This window comes from Epinephelus lanceolatus, chromosome 5 (assembly GCF_041903045.1).
Source record: "Epinephelus lanceolatus isolate andai-2023 chromosome 5, ASM4190304v1, whole genome shotgun sequence".
Taxonomy (NCBI): domain Eukaryota; kingdom Metazoa; phylum Chordata; class Actinopteri; order Perciformes; family Serranidae; genus Epinephelus; species Epinephelus lanceolatus.
Window position 1 is genome coordinate 13,602,261 of NC_135738.1, and position 12,401 is coordinate 13,614,661.

Below are 12,401 nucleotides of genomic sequence, written 5' to 3' on the forward strand. Positions count from 1 at the left end.
TGGTCTTCTGCTGCTGTAGCCCATCTGCTTCAAGGTTGGACGTGTTGTTGGTTCAGAGATGGTCTTCTGCAGACCTTGGTTGTAACCAGTGGTTATTTGAGTTACTGTTGCCTTTCTATCATCTTGAACCAGTCTGGCCATTCTCCTCTGACCTCTGGCATCAACAAGACATTTTGGCTCACTGAATATTTTCTCTTTCTGGGACCATCCTCTGTAAACCCTAGAGATGGTTGTGTGTGAAAATCCCAGTCAATACTCAGACCAGCCCGTCTGGCACCAACAACCATGCCACATTCAAAGTCACTTAAATCACCTTTCTTCCCCATTCTGATGCTCAGTTTGAAATTCAGCAGGTCATCTTGACCATGTCTACATGCCTAAATGCATTGAGCTGCTGCCATGTGATTGGCTGATTAGGTTTTGCCTAAAAGATCAGTGAACAGGTGTGCCTAATAAAGTGGCTGGTAAGTGTATTGTGTAGCTGGTATGAGCGACCTGAGTCAAATCAGTGGTACAGCAGCTTAGGTCCAAAGTGCCATAATGAAATCATAAATTATGATAGCACAAGGGTTTCAGCAAGTTAATGAGGTTTTGTAGAAATCCATGCTTGCTCCCTGTGGTGGCTTCTTGTAATGTTAGTTAGTTAGTTAGTTCCTGTGCATAAGGCTTCACTGGGCCTGAAGTGAGCAGCGACCTTGGAGAGTTTCACTTGTGTGTGAGAAACTTGCTTTGTAGCTGATCACGTGACAGTTATCAGTAAACTGGAGGCCTCCCTTTTGCTCCTGCCCTTCTAAGTTTTAATTAACCCATGAGTGAATCTGTGATTCTTTGTTGGACCTTCAGAGGATCCTCCAGGTGTCAGAGCTCTGACCTTTCAGCTGAAATAGACTGAATCTGTTATAACTCTTATTATTCTGTTTTATCACTTTATTAAATAAGACAAAAGAAAACTTGATCGTTTCACTCTTTATTTGTTCACTCCTGCCACCACAGTTCACTGGCACACAGTAAATACACTTTGGGTTCTTCACCACTAGATTGTGGTGTTCATGTGCTAACTGGCTAACTAGCATCAAGACGGTAATGTGGTCTCAGTTTTTGAATGACCGTTACAGACTCCTAGTGTGGAGAGTTATTTCCTTTCACAAAATGTATGTGCTGGTTGGCTGTCACAGTCTTTGTGGTGTGTTTATGTGCAACGATACATGGCAACATCAGGCGACTCAGCAAGGGGCTTTTGTTGCCACTAGTATCTGTAGTTGGTTTGGTGTGTCTGGGCCTTAAGTCATGATCAGGGCCTTTTTTCTGTGTTCCTGTTTTTCTGAGTGATACTGTGCGTGTGGGAAAGGGAGGCTGAAGAGAGCAGGGTGAGTGATTGCACCTGTGGGAGGATAATGTCTCAAACAAAGAAGCAGAGTAGCAGAGTGAGCGGGCATATGTGTCATGAGGAGAATGCTTGGTGAATGTTACGCGGCAGAGGCCCAGCCGAACCAGCTGTATTTTGCACTCATCACTGGGGGGTGGGAGGTTCCTCCATGAAGCAGGGCGAGGGCACGTGTTTTAGCAGCTGGAGGCCTTTTTGTAATTGTTTTTATGAGAATGAAGCTTTTTGCTCGCAGTTTTTGCGTTGCAACGCGCCTCGAGTTTCTACTGTCTAAGCACAAGAATGATCAGGTGAAAACGGAATTGTTTCTCATTTGCGTTTTTCTGTGTTCTATGTTCAATAAACACGGACTTTCACCCAAGGGAGTGGTGATTGCATCCCGTAAGATTACAAAAAACACTGATCTTTTTTCTTAAACCCTACTGTTATAAAAATTATGATTACACTGTCTGTGTGCTACTATTTTACACAAGTCATGATGAATTGTTCCTGTTTTGTACTGCAACATCAGCTAAGGTTAAAGGAGGTTCAGCACTATATTTGTAAGAGGAAGACAGAGAGACCACGGGTCGGAGACAGATTGAGAGCATGTCATCTGGGGGTCAGTTTGGCAGGGTTTTTCCCCAACAGGAGGACTGAAGACGGTTATGACGTTATCTATGAAGTCTGTACTTGACAGATTAGGAGAGGAACTGAAACACCTGAACTCCAATGCCCACTTATGCTGTATAAATAACTTGCAGTAGATGCTCCTCGGGGAGCCTTTTCTCTGTAACCTCATCTTGTGTGTTGCACTGTGAATCGCTCCTTCTTGTACAAGAAAATAAATTCTGTTAAACTTTGATACTTCGGCTCCGGTCTCTATTGCTTTGAGGGTCATTATGAAGAAATTCTTTTGACACCAACCATGTGTGTTTGTTGTTGAAGGAAAAAAACGTCAATTTGGGGTGTTGTACTGACATAGTGTCTTTTGAAAAAGACTGTAAACGGTAAATCTGTAATACATTTACAGTGTATTTTGAAACAGGACACTGCATGTAACAGGCAGAACTTGAGACAGTGCCAGAATGTCAGCAACCAACGCACCAGGGTACCTTGCACAGCATACATGGATGTGGAAAGTCCATGACAAAGCACGTCAATATGTGACAAGGTTGGAGTGAGAATGTGTTGCCCCATGTCAGTGTGGGTTTTATCCAGCTCCCTCCCACAGTCCAAAGACATGCAGGTATATTGGTTAAAAAAATCACTGGAAACATTTAGAATCGGGTGCAACCGAGTTTAATGTGTTCACAAGCAACAACACATACAACTCATGAGTCAAGTTCCGGAACCAGACTGAAAACTCACTCTCTGCGCTCTTCCCTTTCCTTCCCACATGAGCTAGAATATAAAGATGTAATATCTCATCATGTTTGGATATGATCTCACCATGGATGAGTCAGAACCTAATAGTGTAATCTCTTGGACCACCTGGATATGACTCATACTGGTGAACCGTGTGGTACCAGCCTGGACTCAAATTGTCCTACCAATATGTCCGAGCCAAGTCAGACCAGATGTGTAAGTGAGCACAATTCATGACTAGATGTGTAAATACAATACATTCATTCAACACATATATTCCATACCTAATCAAACTATGTAGGTGAGTACTTATTGATTGTCATTTAATCATATTTTGCAGTTAAGGCTCACTTTACACTATAGAAATGTGCCCACACTAGCACCTGAGAGTGTGTGTTTAGCTCATACGGATTATCCTTTGATCATATGGCTTCAACAAGTGTCTTGTTACCATCATACCCTTTAGGTGCGGTGCCGTAGCACTGTTTCTACCTCTCATTAGACCGACGTCCCATTGTTCCGATATGTGATTATTACTGTATTTGTGTACCATAGAGGATCAGCAATGCAACACAAGTAGGCTACTGGTCAAGATACAAGTGTCATAAAGAGGAGAGAATAAAACACCATAACCTCCTGTTATTAACTCTGGGGTCTGGGTTGTGTGGGGAGCTCTCCGCGGTGGTGAATGGCTCCCGGCGGGCGTATTTCTGCCTTGATGGTGCGCCGCGACCGGCTCTGGGTCAGTTGGGAAAGGCTTGAGACGAAGCAGACTCATGGCTTATGTGTTTGCCACTTTAACCCACACCATGATCTTTTCCTAACCCTAACCAACCCTAACCAGACCTTAACCACAGGCCATCATGATGATTTCGGAACAACGGGACTTCGGAACAATAGGTTTAATATAATCGGAACAATGGGCAGGCCCCTTAGGTGCTGACACACCAAACCGACATCAAAGAACTAGGGGCGACAAAAGCCAACTGTTGCGTCGTCTACATCATCTCACGTCACCCTGTGTCAGTTGAATTTGAACACACTACAAAGACTACATCTGACGGCCATGTAGCATGTACGTTCTGCGCCTGCGTGAGAGAGAGTGGAGTGAGAGAGTGGTACATCCTGACAGCCGAGGTGTTATCTATCTGTGCAGCCGAGCACCGCAGCACCTCCACGGACTATTACATTCAGACGGTCCCGGTGTTTTCTCCGCAGGCTCCACTTCACTCAGCTGCCCGATAAACCTGCTGCTTTCTTCACACTTTAACCTGAATAACAAACCAGGGCTCGGTGCTCCGGTTGGACTTAAACGGAGAGCCGGGGCTAGCTGGGAAGCTAGCGGAGGCTAACTGGCTGTGCTTCCCTCTGGTCATGCTGGGGCTAATGCTCCGCTAGACTAACAGCTAGCCCCGGTTTGGTATTCAGGTTAAAGTGTGAAGAAGCAGCGGGTCTGTCGGGCAGCTGAGTGAAGTGGAGCCTGAGGAGGAAGCACCAGTTAGCCCCGGTTTCACTACAGGCAGATTCACTTGAAAACCTGAACAGCCAATCAGAGTGATCTCTCTCACCGACAAGCTCTGCCGCCGATTCAACATGCTCAGTCGGCCGAAAAGCCGCCGACGCCGAAGTGCCGACGGTGCAGGACACACCGCAAAAACTAAAACTACTTTAAGTTTTATACTTGTATCTTATTTTGAGTGTTATGATTTCAAAAGTTTGCTGACTGAAGTACTGATATATTAATGTACTTGTTTAAGCATTGAAGAAGTGCCTATATAGTTGCATTGTGTTGTGGTGTATTGTACATCAAAGGACTATAGGCTGAGACACAGACCTAGGATGGATGCCGTCAGGAGGGATCCAAAACAGACAGTTGCTTTTAAAATGCTTTTGTCTTTATTTCACATACAGTACAGGCCAAAAGTTTGGACACACCTTCTCATTCAATGCGTTTTCTTTATTTTCATGACTATTTACATTGTAGATTCTCACTGAAGGCATCAAAACTATGAATGAACACGTGGAGTTATGTACTTAACAAAAAAAGGTGAAATAACTGAAAACATGTTTTATATTCTAGTTTCTTCAAAATAGCCACCCTTTGCTCTGATTACTGCTTTGCACACTCTTGGCATTCTCTCGATGAGCTTCAAGAGGTAGTCACCTGAAATGGTTTTCCAACAGTCTTGAAGGAGTTCCCAGAGGTGTTTAGCACTTGTTGGCCCCTTTGCCTTCACTCTGCGGTCCAGCTCACCCCAAACCATCTCGATTGGGTTCAGGTCCGGTGACTGTGGAGCCCAGGTCATCTGCCGCAGCACTCCATCACTCTCCTTCTTGGTCAAATAGCCCTTACACAGCCTGGAGGTGTGTTTGGGGTCATTGTCCTGTTGAAAAATAAATGATCGTCCAACTAAACGCAAACCGGATGGGATGGCATGTCGCTGCAGGATGCTGTGGTAGCCATGCTGGTTCAGTGTGCCTTCAATTTTGAATAAATCCCCAACAGTGTCACCAGCAAAACACCCCCACACCATCACACCTCCTCCTCCATGCTTCACAGTGGGAACCAGGCATGTGGAATTCATCCGTTCACCTTTTCTGCGTCTCACAAAGACACGGCGGTTGGAACCAAAGATCTCAAATTTGGACTCATCAGACCAAAGCACAGATTTCCACTGGTCTAATGTCCATTCCTTGTGTTTCTTGGCCCAAACAAATCTCTTCTGCTTGTTGCCTCTCCTTAGCAGTGGTTTCCTAGCAGCTATTTGACCATGAAGGCCTGATTCGCGCAGTCTCCTCTTAACAGTTGTTCTAGAGATGGGTCTGCTGCTAGAACTCTGTGTGGCATTCATCTGGTCTCTGATCTGAGCTGCTGTTAACTTGCGATTTCTGAGGCTGGTGACTCGGATGAACTTATCCTCAGAAGCAGAGGTGACTCTTGGTCTTCCTTTCCTGGGTCGGTCCTCATGTGTGCCAGTTTCGTTGTAGCGCTTGATGGTTTTTGCGACTCCACTTGGGGACACATTTAAAGTTTTTGCAATTTTCCGGACTGACTGACCTTCATTTCTTAAAGTAATGATGGCCACTGGTTTTTCTTTAGTTAGCTGGTTCTTGCCATAATATGAATTTTAACAGTTGTCCAATAGGGCTGTCGGCTGTGTATTAACCTGACTTCTGCACAACACAACTGATGGTCCCAACCCCATTGATAAAGCAAGAAATTCCACTAATTAACCCTGATAAGGCACACCTGTGAAGTGGAAACCATTTCAGGTGACTACCTCTTGAAGCTCATGGAGAGAATGCCAAGAGTGTGCAAAGCAGTAATCAGAGCAAAGGGTGGCTATTTTGAAGAAACTAGAATATAAAACATGTTTTCAGTTATTTCACCTTTTTTTGTTAAGTACATAACTCCACATGTGTTCATTCATAGTTTTGATGCCTTCAGTGAGAATCTACAATGTAAATAGTCATGAAAATAAAGAAAACGCATTGAATGAGAAGGTGTGTCCAAACTTTTGGCCTGTACTGTATATTCACAGTGTCCTTCTATTTTAAAGACTTATCGCCATGATTTTTGTATCACCATGTTTTATTTTTATGGTTGTTTTGTGGGGTTTAGGTTTCACTCATACGCCACAGCACTTACAGCTGTATGTGTGTTTGTGCTGAGGCCCGCACACACTGTCTTTAAGCAGACTGCAGCAGATGGGAAAGTTCCCAAAGGTTGATCTGCAGTTGAACTCACATGCGTGTTGACATGTGATGCAAACTCCTCATGTTTCAAACCGCCTTGGGTCATGAAGATATCTTCAAGACATGTAGTATTTTGAGTTTGTTGTAAAAACTGTCTGCCGGGTCATAAACAACTGGGCTTGAAATGGTATATAAAGAGATGATGACTGGTGTTCGGGGCCGACTTTTCGGGGGCCCATCAACTTGGTCTCTGGTCGGTAACTTAGCGAAAGATTGCATTTTTTAGCTTCCTTTTGGAAACATTTAACTTGTGAAAGTTGACTGTGAGCGGATCCTGGATAGCAACACATTCTCACTATATATTGATGTTTGGTCATGGACATTACACGTCCACATACCACGTGCGACGCACCCTGGGTGCGTTAGTTTGTTGACATTGTGGGACACCGTGTTGTTGTGGTAAAATCAGAGTTTTCCGGTGATGAGTAGAAATAAACTGAGAATGAACAGAGAAGTTGTCTTTCTGAGTCTTTATTTTCTGCAGTGGAGGAACAAGTTTCACAGTGTACCAGAGCAGTCTGCAAAAGAGCTCTATGAACAAAGTAATAGGCTGTATTTAAGGAGATCTGTGTTAATGTGTGTGTATGTGGAATAGGTGTGGGGGTGCCATGAAGGTTATGTGGTTGAAGGGCCTTCAGATGGACTGCAGATGACCTGATAAAGGGTTGTTCGTGCAGCTTGACCTTCATGAGTGCTAAATTATGTGTGTGTGTTTGTGTGTGTGTGTGTGTGTGTGTGTGTGTGTGTGTAGTTCAGTAGCTCAAAGAAAGCAGAGCTGAAGGTGCTGTGTGGTACGAGGTATGCAGAAGTACAGAGAGAGAAGTGGCCTTGTACACTTGGCAGAGTGCAGATACATATTTTCCATTACAGTGTCAAGTTCTGCCTGTTACATGCATTTTACTTTTTTCAAATTACACTTCTGTTTTCACAGGAAATTTACCGTTGAAACGGAAATAAACGCACGACTTGATTCCCAAAGACTTAGGGTCTGGTGGGAAGAGTTTCCAAGCATTTTAACAATGAACCTCTGGATGCAGCACATCACACTTGTCGCTGCATAGAGAGTTTATTTCTTCACTGCATTCACCGAGACTCAGTCTGCTGATGAGTTCAGGACAGCCAGAGAACAGGGGTTCTCCATTGTTAGGTCTGGAAGGGAAGGTGAGGCTAAAACAGGTTGTCTTAGTACAAAAATCAAATATATGGTTGGCTGTGGTGTTGCTTGGCAGAGACCTTTAAGTGTAACTTGTGAGTACACTAGTCTAACAAAAGAATGTGCTGGCTTTCACAGTGGGGGAAGCTTCTTGTGGAGGAGGGGCAGCTACAACACAAACAGGCATGAAAGATTAAGACAGGAATTTACAATGGTAAATTCGCTTGCAAGGATCTGTTGTTTCTCAAGTTAACTCAAGCTGGAACTTGGATCGTAACAGCGAGGTACAAAACTTCACAGGGCTAGTGGCACAATATGGCTGTTATGCTCTATCTCTTACTTAGGCTGAAATGCACGGCAGTAACATGCTAGGGTCTAGGTACCATGTCCAACGGGTTACTTTTGAATTCAAAGGTATCATAGCGGAAGTGTTTGGTGGAAACTGGGCTCATGTGTCAGCCCTGTGATAGTCTGGCGACCTGTCCACGGTGCAACCTGCCTCTCCCAGCTCCTCGTCAGCTGGATGGGCTCCAGCACCCCTGCGACCCCTAACACGATAAGCGGTTATGGAAAATGAATGAATGAATAAATTAATGTATTGTAATAGGGTTGGTTGTGCCACCTTAAAGGTCAGTCCACCTTAAGTGTACCTGATGAGGTTTGAACAGGCCCCAGGTGTAACTCATTCATGTTACTCTATACACCATGCAGATCCTCAGGCTGCAAAAACACTGCTCCTCGTTCGTGTGGTGAGTTATGTTGAAGTGTACATTCAAGCTGTTTTCTGTGTTTCTTTGATTTGTATGTCTTGGTGTTCTGCATGTGGCTTGTAAATTTTAAGGATTTAGTGGTGTTGTAGGCCAGAATTTCTCTTGACGGCCAGCAAACGCCCTGGGTTTGATGTCCGTCTTAAAGAGGTGAATGCGTGTTGATGCCTGTTGATGCTTTTTAATTTTATTTGAAGTTTTCATTTAAGTATAGAAGACAGACGGACAATAACAAAACAAATCTCATAGTACCGCCTCATTTAAAGTTCATTGTTAGGGGAGTCAAGTCCAAAGCTTGTATAAGCAGTCCAAGATCGTCCATTTGACGGACTCCACCCATTTTATTATTAGGGTCCATGAGAAAAAAAATGAGGCTAAGAAATGTAAATGCATCTACATATAACACACCTATGTATACATACCTGTACATGCATACACATGTCAGAACAAGAGACACACAACATGAAAGCAAAACAAACAAACAAAAAATAATAATAATATTAAAAAACAAAAAGAGTAAGTAACGTTAGTTACAGTAACGTTAGCTAACATTACTACTATCCACCTTATTTTCAAACACAGAAGTAAAGAGTGATCAACTCCCGTTTTTTTGTGCGTGACTTCCGGTCAGCCGCTTTCCCTCATGCTTTCCCTTACCGGAGCTAACGGTGCAAGCTAATTTTTTTTCAGTTTTCAGTTGTTTATGTTATTCAATCAGTTAGTTAGTTAGTCTGTGTATTGTGTATAACGTTAGATAACTGTGCCCACGTTTCCGTTATAACGGAAATTTATTCCCTCTAAACGCGAAAAATTGCACGTCAATCATAAACTATGAACCAAAAAAGCACAATCTATCCCGAGTGAGACAAACTGCTTGATCCCCGTCTCCAGTGTACCAGCAGAGAACCTGCAGAACTGAATCATCGAAAAAACACACCTGGCTACACAGCCTCTCTACCTGAGCAGCTGAAGCTGCGGCTCGCATCCTCAACACACAGACGGTGCTTCTGCATGCCAGCCAAACGAGTGCGCAACTGTGAGAAATAAATATGTGAGGTGTACGCTGCTTTTCTATCTTTTTTTCCCTTTTCTTTCTTTCTCTCTGTCAGCGACATACACTCCTAACACAGGACGGGTTGTTTTAATTGACTGAGTTGATCGTTAAGCCATAGTGATGCGCAGATCGGCTCTGATAGCACCTGAATCAGCATATACGCATCTACCATCCAGCCGTTACAACATGATTGAGCTAGCAAAGCAGTTTTGTGTTGCTATGTGTGGTATTTATTCAGTTTTGGGAAATCACGATGTCTAGAAAGCATCAGCGGCTGCAGCTGACAGGGACAGCTAACGTTAACTCTAGCAGCAAAGCTAACATCAGGATCGCCATCCATTAAAAGCCTCCCATTGTCGGATACGACATGAAACTACTCCAATTAGCTCAATCATGTTGTAACTAAGACATCCGCTGGAGAAAATATTTTTTTCGCGGGCCACTTTGTGAGTTTAGTGAGTTATTACAGACACGGCTAACAGCTAACAGCTAACGGTTAGCCCAGCTAATCTACGATAACCATGTTATTAATTACACACAGAAAAAATACTAATGGTTGTTCAGTCATTGTGTTTATAGACTTTACAAACATCAGATTAGTCTAAATGGTGATATAGTGACGTGAAAAATGTGATATATACATATATATAGCTAAACTCAGCAAGGTAAACAACAAGGCGATTCCCATTTACACAGTGGTAAGAGTGCTGGACCGGAAGTGTCGCACAAAAAAACGGAAGCTGGCCGCGTTCTGTTTTGCCTCCGTGTTTCCGTGAAAAATAAGGTGGATACACTACTCGTGTAGAACTCAAAGTCTCTAGCATGCTAACGTCAGCTGTGTAAATCAGCTTCACTTTCATTATACAGTAAAAGATGAGGGCCACATGTGAAAAACAAGAAAGAAAGAAAAAAAAAAAAAAAAAGAATACGTACCTTTCTGTGTTGCCTGTCCCAGCTCCAACTTTCCTCCAAACATAACTTTCTTCTTCTTGCTCACTCATCTGTCTCTCAGGTGGAAGCTCAGCACTGCCCCTACAGGCCTGGAGCACTTCCGTTGTATGAGTGTATATGCAGTGTTTTCTTTTTGCATTTGTTTTCTTATTGGCAGCGCGTTTCAGTTAGTATATGCAGCACGTCTCAGCACGTTTCTGTATATGCAGCGTTTTCCCGTTGCATTTGTTTTCTCATATGCTGCGCGTTTCTCTATTTGCAGTGCATTTCTCTATTTGCAGTGCGTTTGTCCTTGTCGGCCACCGTAGGAGAGGCCATCATATCAGTCAAAACACAGGATGCATTATAGCAGCAGAGACCATGAGTTATGCATTGTTATACATGAGTAATACATTTAATCATACATGAATAACATATTTAGTGTACATTTAGTCCTTACCAAGCAATATCAAAAAGGGTTGCCATACTTGCAGAAAATAGTTTTGCAACTTTCCCTTATTAAAACAAATCTGTTCCATCTTAGCAGTGGGAAGCATTTCATTGAGCCATCTCTTAAAACGTGGGGGCGATGGTGACTTCCAGTTTAACAATATTAATTTTTTGCTTGTCTTGAGAATCTGCTTTTGGTGGGAGGGAAGGGCCATTGTATTATCAGAGCAGCCAAGAATGGCCAGATTACAGTCTGGAGGGATATTTATTTCAAATTGTTTAGAGAACCAACTGAATATGAAATTACTTAGTATCGGGCAGTGCCAGAAAAGGTGTGAAAATGATCCTTCGACAGTATTGCATCTGTCACACATGGGAGAGATTGATTCATATATTCTACTCAATTTAGTTTTAGAATAATGTAATCTGTGCAAGGCTTTAGATTGAATTAGTCTGTATCTGGAGTTAATAGAGCAGCTCTGTATGTTGGCCAGACCCTCCTCCCATTGTTCCTCTGATACTGGAACCCCCAGTTCCGCAGCCCAAGCCTCCCTGAGATGACTGGTATCCACTGGCACCATAATGGTAGTAACAAATTGGGAGACTAGATGTTTAGCGTTTGGTTCTGAGAGAAGTAAATCATAAAACTTGTGACTCTTGGGCTTGGTTGCAAAGTGGGGGATGCACTCCCGTATAAAATTCCTGACCTGAAGGTAACAGTAGAAATGTGACTGGGGAAGGTGGTGTTTAGTTTGGAGTTGAGAGAATGAGGCAAATTTGTTGTCTATATAGAAATTCTCCCTCCAGTCCAGGAACACTCCATCCATCAGTGCTGGCTTCAACAAGTGGTTATTGGGGTATGTACAGAGACATCTGGTAACCTAAGGTGTTTTTTTATTTGGTTTAATATCTTCAGGGAGTTCCTGATGGTGAAGTTATGGCCTATTAATTTATACAATGCCTGTTGATGCTGATTTAATCCTTTTCGTGACTGTTAAGATAAAACTCATGACACTCTTTAAATACACCAGAAACCCTCCTTTAATTTAGTTAACTGTGTTTTTCTCCCTTAGTGTTTTTTGCAGTGTTACTGCTGCTTTGCATAGGGGTTATTTTTTAATGTACTTATTTATGTGATAGTTTGTAAAAGGTTATATTAGCAGTAAAGGAAGCAGTGCAATCAACCACCTGCCAATTTTAATGCATTTTTGTCTTTGCTTTTAGGCTGAACTCCTGGCTGAGGAGGGGAGGGCTGGGGCCTAGCTCCCTACATATCCACTCCTCTTGCACGGTTTGCTGTGTTTTCACTTTGCACTTTATAAGATAAGATAAGATAGTACTTCACTGATCCCATACTGGGAAATTCTTACTTTACAGCAGCAAGCCATCAAACAGTATGTGGACATTAGAATATTGAAATATAAAATACATACAAAGTGAGTAGTAATAAGATTTAAAATGTACAAGAAATAGACAGGAATAAAATAAAAATAAAGAATATCAAATTGTAGGAGTAAAAAGATCAAACTATTGTGATGGAAAACTTCTGGTATTTAACCA